This window comes from Coccinella septempunctata, chromosome 8 (genome assembly GCF_907165205.1).
Source record: "Coccinella septempunctata chromosome 8, icCocSept1.1, whole genome shotgun sequence".
NCBI lineage: Eukaryota > Metazoa > Arthropoda > Insecta > Coleoptera > Coccinellidae > Coccinella > Coccinella septempunctata.
In genome coordinates, this window is record NC_058196.1 from 26,896,185 (window position 1) to 26,905,733 (window position 9,549).

Sequence of the window (9,549 nt, forward strand, 5' to 3'; positions counted from 1 at the left end):
CAAACGGTTGTATCGAATGAAATGAATTTCGGAAAACAGTTTTTCATTTATTTGATTATTCGTTTTCGAACACAAAAATCACCGACGTCTTCCAGTTTTCTCATTATGACCATTAAGTACCATAAAAATACCAAAAATTCAAAGAACCCCACACTTGAAACTAAGTTGGACGCTATCTAATGAATATTTGAACGTTCTGTAAAATAAAAGTACATATTCCTCATATTTTCTCTTATGATGCACCGTTTTAGAGTAAGTTGATGTTCAAAAGTCAAAAAAATCTGTGAAATTTGAAAAATTGGGTACTTTGGCTGAACACAACTCTGTTTGAAAGATCTACAGATGTGTAGTGTCAAAGATTTAGCTAGTTATTCTGAAGGTAATTTGGTTCTCCAAGGGGTGGCACAGCTCATTATGAAAATTTAAAATGGCTATATATTTTTATCAGGGCCAAATCGGAAAAAATGTTATAGGAAAAGTATGTTTCTTTTGACTTCAAGAATCTACTGTTGAAATTTTTGTACGAGTCAAAGACAGTCCTCTTTATAAAATATCTATGTATTCAAAAAATTCAAGATATTGGGAAGTTAACTTATAGAATTATTTTTTTGAAGTGAAATTGAAATTCGTTGAAAATTCTGATGAAAATATTGGTCGGCTGGTTTTATAGCCTATTGTGAAAATATTTTGTATTAAATAAATTGTTAGAAAATGTGTGAATGAGAAATGAAAGACGGAGTTACAAAAGTTTCAATGTTTCAGTTTACGCTTCTTCATTGAACAATTATATACAGTGATCAAAGATATTCTGTATCAAAAGAATATTTTCCATTCGCGATGCTTCGAACATTATACCGCAGGTGATATAAAAGATGGATAAGAATGACCATTGGTCGAAAGTAGACATTTTCCATTCACTTTTTCCACATTTCGCAACATTGAATTATAAACACCCACTTCTAGACACCGTCTGTGACATTCCTGAACGTAACCCCTAGCAAACCCTCTCCCATTCTATGCATCGCGATTCAGTGCACAGAACACTGTCCCGTCTGTCCATCAGGAGTCGTCGTATAGTTGAACAGGTGGCCAATAACCATAACCGTTATAATAACGAGACCGTTTCCACACAAATGAGTTGAAATTGCGGGCCACAGAGCGCCTAGTAAACAGTCTATAATGCGCCAATTCACTCCTATCCAGATATTCTGTGACTACTCTCGCTATCGCTGTCCCCCTCCGCCAGGCTACCGTATTTCGGGACTCTGCTTTCGGAACAATTGCGAAACGATTATCAATGGAAGGGGCCTCTCTTTCCTTTTCTAAAGTCCATTATGGCCGTCGATCTGTGGGACCCGAAGGTGTAGTTTAGGGCATATTGATTTCTAGGATTGGGAAAGTGGTTCGACGCCCTGTTTGTTTTTATCTTAACTCTGTCTTATTTTCAGAAATGAGCGGAAGGTAGGTACTTTAATTACAACCATAAGTACGTAGAAACAAATTATGGTAGAAACATTAATAATCAATATGGAATATTGAAAGCGAAACAACCAAAATTCCGATTATATTATCAATAAATTGTATTTAAAAAGCTTTTATTAAACAGGGTGTTTTCAAAGGTGAGGCTTTGTTGTTGACAGAAGGTAGAACTCAGCAAACTAAGTCGTTCAACCAAAAATTGTCAATATAAAATATCCAAGATGGCTGAGGTACAACCCCTAGAAATCCGACAAAATTTCATTGAATTTCAAGTACGGGACTGTGGAAGGTGACTCCGGCATCGCAAAAACGAAACAAAACATAAACATATGGCTGGACAATGAATGGTTCAGTACCAAGTTCATCGGATTAGATGCATCAGGTCACTTTTGAGAGAATTATCATTGTTGTATCGTGCAATTTAGGGTGAAAAAGAAATGTAGAAAATCGAGGCAGTTTCTTGAAAGTGCTTGTGTTAGTTATGTTGAAAAAGTGTTATGATGATTCACCATTTCATCCCATTTTTACGACGATTGTTGGAATGTTCGAACAAGAAGATTGTGATGCTCATTGTGAAAAAATTCGTGAATAATTTGGACGAATTATATTGGCTGAGGTTTTGAAGTATTATTCTATTTTTCACACTTGTGTGAAAAGTCTCTTCTGTCAGTTGGTATCGGAATGAATCATTTCATAAAATTGTGTAACTTACTAAAAAATAATGACAACAATTCGGCAATCCTGAGGTTCCAGTTTCATTACCACGTAAATATCGAATAAGCCAATAACCTTAACGAAACCATGGTCGAATCAGGAGATAAGTTTTTTCCACTGCTTTGCGATAATTCAGCTAACAAACGGTCTAGGGTCGTATTATTATTATTATTATTTAAATTTATTATTATTAAATTCAATTTCTTTTTCAACTTTGCCATTTTGAAAGTTTTGTATAGGCAGTGACTATTAAACCCATGGATTTAATACTTAATGGTATAGGTGATTTTTGGTGAAACGCTTCATTTTGACCAGTTCTATCTCCGGTTGAAAAAAAGCCTCACCTTCAAATACACCCTGTATAACATTCAGTATACCTTCCAATGAAAATAATTTTTTTGCTAGCGGAATATGGAAGAAACACTTATCTTCATTATAGTATGGATATTATCCATATCATATTATGGCTAATTTTATATTTGAATTAATATTTATTATCAGGTTATGTCAGTTTCGTTATATTCAAGATCTTTCAATATAATTTTCGTTCAAACTTAGATACAGATAAACCTAATTTTGTAGGCACTCAAAAACACACTGTCAAATGAATATTCTCACAGCTGGTTTCAGAAGGTTCCAAAATTGAGATCCTTGTATATTGCAGGATGAACAAAATTTCAAATTTGACTAATTGGTAGCTATTAACTGAAAATAACTCTATTAGGCTTCGAAATTATGCTTTTACATCATCAATTATGTTGTAATCTATATAATTCATGATGATATATTCTTGAATGCGCACCCTGTGCAGATAGAATTTAATTCTTCACAGATATTTTACAAAATGACAACCTGCACTAGATACGAAATGGATGTTTTATTCATAAGTCCTAAACGTTTGAAAAACATCCTTCTGGCATACATTATGATGTTGCAAGAGAAAGAATCTGTATGAGGATATTATTAAGATCGAATCCAATTATTTTTCAACATCGGAAACTATACGTATTAGCAATGATGATAATAGAGAAATCTGCTTGCGACAATTTTCAATGAAATGACTTATTTTTATGTCTTCTACCTTCTGTCAAAAAAAAGCCTCACCTTTGAAAATTCCATGTATTATGCCTCGCCTTTTGGACAAAGAATTGAATAATAATTGGAACAAAAAAGATGCATCGAAGATGAACAAGAAATATTTCGCTAACCAAACACATAAAGCCAGTTTAAAATCGCAGAAAACGGAAATAAATTTTACGATGCATATATTGAAATAAGTTTGAATGAAGGCTTTATTATTCGCCTTTTTTCTCGTTTTCTGCTCTGTTTCTTTGTTTCAGATATTATTTCGAAATGGAAAGAGGATAAAGAAATTTTTATGTCAATGGAAAGGAAGCCCTTCAGTATTAAAAGCCTATTCTGTAAACAAATTTGTCATCACTACACTTCTCACGGGGAGACAGGGTTTTTTTACTGAGGTTTTTCCCTAAGCTCTTGTATCATACTCTAAATTGTATGGTACCCCGTTACACTAACCTTTGCTAAAACTCATACATATGCTATATTGTTTGATAACTAAAAATGTATTGCTGACATTCAAAAGAATATATATATATATCTACCGCGTGCATCATAAATATTTAAGTGCTGACATGGCCATATAAAATTGATTGTAAGGAAGTTGTTCGTCGATTAAAATGCTATTATTCCACAGTTCGCTCGTCAGAATACAAAAAAGGAAAATTCCAGCAGCCACGAAAAATCATAAGGAAAAAGGTAGTAAACGTACCTCTAACTTTGATTGCACTGTCCTTGGGTTGAATCACAACAACGAAAGTATTTTTCAAACTTGATTATTTACTGTTTTATCTTGTTTATTTCCTGTGGATTTATGGATAACTTGGGCCATATTTCAGATAGGAAATGAGATGGGCATATGGAAATTGAACCATTAGATATGAAAATATGTAATTTCTTTTTTTCGAAGGAAATTTTCTATTTCAAATCTTCCTCTACACAATTCTGGGACTACACAAGGAAGTGTTCCGATGTTCTGGTAGCGATTTATCGCAATTTTTATTTCAGAGCTGATCGACGGATTGTGCATACGAATTCAGATGCTATTTCTTGAAAGTACCAAGTTTATTATCGTCCAAACAATTCACGAGTTCGATCAGAAATAGAAACTCATTGTGAGGCACTGCATCGATCGCAAGGCAACTCACGTAGCATCATTCCTCGTAGGAATATAATCCTGTAGTCACATAAGTATGTCCTAATTGATAAATACCGAGAAGTGGGTAAAACATTCCTGGAATCGCTCATGTAAATATACAAGGCGCTGCGTAACACAGCGTATTTTTCGAATACTTGATCGGATAGTGTTCTACGGAAAAATCCGATGGTGTGGAGAAATCCCCTCATGATCGTAAATGGTCGACTTTTTGTGTGCAATTCCTAGAAAATGGCAGTAATGATACGTTTTTGAGATCGAATAGAAATGGAAATGTAGAAAAAATTGAGATTATTGGGAAGAAAAACAAATAAAAACAGTAAACTATAAATATTTCGACAAACTATAGAAAGCCAAAAATAAAACAAAGCACTCCTGTTACTGTGGTAATGAAGAGTTTAATGGTAAATCCCCCTTCCCTTCACACTCGCACATATAATATTAAATCTTAATTTGCTAATTATATCTGAAAAGTGGGGAAAATTATTTTGTATGAATTTTTTCAAATATTGGAATCAGAAATTCATACGGTATAGCAGTAAAATTTCGATGAACATATATGGAAGAATTCAGAATTGCAGGTAATAAAACGGCATCTTTTTCAAGGTAAGACAAAAATAAACGAAAAAAAATTATCGGGAATAACGTGTCTTGCCAGGATGACAAAAAACAAATTGCTTCAATAATTTCTACGTAAATAGTCTGAATTAGACTGAATTAGAATGTCAGATACTTAAAGTTATAATGTTTATTAGAGGAAATATCGATAGATAGTATGAGCGCCATAACTCGAGTCAGAAAAATGAAAAAAAAAAAAAAGGATATTAATTTACAAATTATTCATATACCAATTTTATTCAAGCTCTGCATTGATTTTTAATAAAAATGGTGAAGCCTTCAACAATTTTTCTCTTTTTTGATTTAATTTATTATTTATCAATTTAGGAATTCACAAATATTCCATAACATGCAAAATTGCTGATATATAAATGAGCACCAAAAGTATTGAATGTTCAAATGAAAGAAGTTGTCATTTTCGAAGTTTTGTTTCGAGATATTTTAATTTTGAATTGTTAGAAAGTATTCCTATTGATAAAACAATTTTTTTGAATGCCAAATTCGTATCTACACTTCGATATATGTCCAATAACTTCGAAAATATTGCTGCCGTAAACCCAAGCGTCCACAGCTTGGGATTGTTTGGAATTGTTCAAAAAATAGGTGCAAATTTCATCAACTTTTTGTCGCTGATAATTCAAGAACAGGATCTCCATTCAAAATAATAACTGAATTTAAAAGTAGGCCGCAAGCTATAGGTATACTTGGAAGACCTGCAAGGATTGAAATATAAATGAGAATTAAGATTAAAGCTGTCGATCGATAAATTTCTCTGCGTATATGTAAGTACGCAACAGAATGAAGCTATTCCAATGTCCGGCTTTCGCATTGGCAGCTATCAACGAACGTGGTCAGTGCAGAAAATTTATGGCCCATATTATAATTACAGGGAAATTTCTCAAGCATTGAACCGTCCATATGCATAGGAAGTTAACTGGTCAGGAGATGTCAACGGGTAATATTAACCGTTCTACATCGTCTCGAAGGTAATTCGAACGGTTCTGTAGAGTTGTTATTGAAACTAGATCTTCATTAGAATGGTACGCTGGGAATTTTTTTCGGGGAGTTGTAATGTAGGTATAAATATATTTTTATGGCTTTAATAGGATACTTTATTTTTATCGTTTTTTATTGTTTTTTTGGTATGGAAATGACATTCCAGTGGTTACCTATTCATATTAGGTATGTATATTAAAAATATATGTTTGTATTGAATTTGGATAAGAATATTTTCAAAAAACAAGGAGTTCTCGACAAAGCTAGGACCATCACTTTGTACCACCTTCTTAGATCGTATATTCGATTTCCAAGTTAAGTGTTATTGAAAACAATAATATAAACTTATTGCAGACATTTATTGAGCATTTCTCATCTTCTTATGGGTGGATGCCATTAGTTTTTTATGCTTAGGTATACAAAGGATTTTAATATTTTCCTGTACAAAATTAAATGGGAATGAACGGTTGACATTAAGTGAATGTCAGCATTTTCAACACCCAGTATCTATTGGTGATATTTTCAATTATAACTCTGTTGTTTTGTAATTTAGGGAATTATCGAGTTTGTCAGTTTTAAGAAAAAATAAATGGCAAGATAAAAATCCGCAAAAGCTCACCTTCACAAGTAGATAAAGGATTTTTTATTTAATTCAGGATGAATTTAAAAAAAAAACAGTCCATCATTTGAATTTTCAGATATATGAGTACAAAGATCTGTATATTCTAGGGTCAATTTTTACACCGAAATTTTTTCCAACCCCATATGAACTTTGAACTTTTAATTAATTTTCATCACAGAAAAGATATAATTAGCGAACATTGAACTCTCTTCTTGAATATTCTTTTTCGTTTCGAGGAATTTATTACTACTTCGTTCATGAAAAACTACCATTTCTTCTCAAAAATTATTCAAATATGGAATATTCATTCTAATCAAGATTGAAAATAAAATAAGAAATCATAATTCGCAGAATTAAGGGGGCTGCTTATCACTCAATGATATATACGAAAATATGTTACAACTATTTACTCAATTTTAAAGGGGAGAAAATTGTTTTTGACCTAGAGAAGCATGAGGCTAATCCTGATCATGAATTTTGTCATGTTTTTCTGCTCATTTCACTTATAATGGACAGATCTTTCTTTTAGTCTAATTTTTTTCTTATAATTAGAAACAATGAAACAGAATTATTACAGAAATTTATTGAGTATTTCTCAGCTTCTTAGAAGTGGATGCCAGTAGTTTTTTATGCATAGGTCCAATTTCAAGTTCAGGATTGCCATGAAAATTTCTGATTGAATAAAAATATTCTCAATTCCTTCGTTTTCCACAAACTGAAAAAAAAATCCAAAAACTTATGTCTATAGCGAATTGACGATAAAACGGATAACGATATCCTTGCTCCATTCTCAACGGACGTATTCAATCCGTCGGTCGGCCTCTGAGCATATAACCTATTAGCTTCTCGTTTGTCGTAAAACCCATAAAATATTTTATGGTTCCATTTCTCCATCAATCAGCGCATTAATAACGTTTGGCGTTTATGGCCTTTTTATTTTAGTAAATGAACTGTTTATGGACTGTAATCATTTGTTTGTACACATTATAGTGCTGTGATGCATTTTTATGGTTTTTTGGGCCTTTGTTACCGTCGCCTTCTCAATTTGTCCCTACAACTTGACTTTAGGGACACAAAGGCTACCTTTTTGAATTGGATTGTTAATTTTAGGTCAATCTGACATAGAGAACTCTATTTTATTATCTCTCTTGTTACTGCTTTTGTTTTTTATCTCGTATAAAGTTATCTGGTAACTTGATCAATTTTTGCAGTGCGAGATGCCCTTCAATATGAAATATTTCAGCTTATTTTGTAAACAGTTTCATCTCTACACTGACGGGGAGAAAGCCTTTTTTACTGAGGTTTTTCCCTAAGCCCTTGTATCATACGCAAAATTGTATGGTCCCAGTTAATCTAACCTTTGATAAAAATGTTTCTCATACAATGCTATAATTATTGTTTGATGTTAAAAATTGTGATGCTCTTTATCAAACAAATATATATGCTACTTGTAGAGTTATTTCTATATTAAATACAATGATTATTGCATTGGGGTTAAACTTATTCATGATCATAAGTGAAGACAGTTTTTTCGTGAATTGTGAATTGAATACAAGACTGAATTCATTTTCATTCCAATATTCTCAAAAATTATTTATATGTATGTATTTTTGGCTGTGCTGCAGAACATGCAATTTAAAAATGATTACTATGAAAAAATAGCTAAAGTTCCAACCAAAAATTAACGTAAATCACGTTCATTGGAAAGAAAATTGTATGCATTGAAAAATACACTAATTTACCTACTTTAACCTCATCACAACCTATCTAAGCGACAAATTCCATATTCTTACCCACTTGATCCGATAGCTTTATACTCTTTGAGAACATATTTTAGGTTTAGTTTGTTTGTCTTAGAGTTAACTTTCATTTTGCTCAATTTGAAGTCATGCTTAAATTTTCTCTATTGATGCACGATCATTTCTGATACAATATTTTGTGTTATATATTTTTATTGTTTCTGTTTTTCGGTTAAAGAGATTGCATCTAATTTAGTTCATTTTTTTTTATTATTGTGAATGATTTATGGAGATCATGATGTATTTCTTTCTATTCTCGAAAAATAGATTGTGACAAGTTTCAGTTTGTTATATTATTTTTATCTTATCCTGTTACAGCTGTAATGTATTTCTTTAGGTTAGACAGTTCGATTGTTTGCGATGCGAATTTGGGTGGGGGGGTTTCATTTTGGGTATCGATGAAGAGACTGACGGTTGGTTACTTTTGACGAGGGATGACCTGTTCTTAGTTGTGCTCGTCGGTGAAAGCGGTGGAAGGGGGGGACGACGACAACGGGGGTAGGTAGACACCCCGCACCATCACTAATAGGAAGTAATAAAGAGCCACTGACCTTTCAGATCCGAAGTTGAATCCGGAGGCCTAGGTAGAACCGGAAGCTTTGCGGATGTCGAAGTCCATGAGGCTTGTGTGGCACTATAGGTCTCTAAACCACCTACGTGAAACGGTCAGAGGGACGCGTCAGAAGGACCGTGCGTTCGTCGCGGACTAGTTGTGGTTGAAAATCATGCGATATCATCCGATAGCGCGGGACAGAGAGCGGACTTGTCCGATAGCTTTACGTGAGTTAAGTGTCGGGGAAAATGCTTTACGAGTTGATACCCGCGCGCTCCGCCCGATCGAGCGTCGGTGCGGGGGGGCGGGTATACTTTATGGGCGGAACGACAGAAGTGCCGTCTCTGCGTCTCCGGCGCCCGGGCAGTGCGTTAGAGAAGGACCGACGCCGCCTGGGACGCAAGATAATGGTTGACGCTCCCCGCTAACCATGCTTTATGTACATCTCTCTCGTTCGCACCCGATTTATGGGGGCCCCCTCTCGCTTGGACACGCGTCTCTTTTGGAAACTCCGTGACGTAACGGGGCCATGTGA

At 34.0% G+C, this 9,549-nt stretch overlaps 1 protein-coding gene across 1 annotated transcript in view; it reads right to left on the reverse strand.

The window, feature by feature from the left end:
* Positions 1-9,251, reverse strand: part of LOC123319057 (homeotic protein antennapedia-like) — a 224,563-nt gene extending 215,312 nt beyond the window's left edge. The window contains exon 1 of the mRNA XM_044905902.1: positions 9,013-9,251. The gene's annotated coding sequence lies outside the window, so the exon portion shown is untranslated. The remainder of the gene's footprint in view (positions 1-9,012) is intronic.
* Between the last annotated feature and the right edge of the window lie 298 nt (positions 9,252-9,549).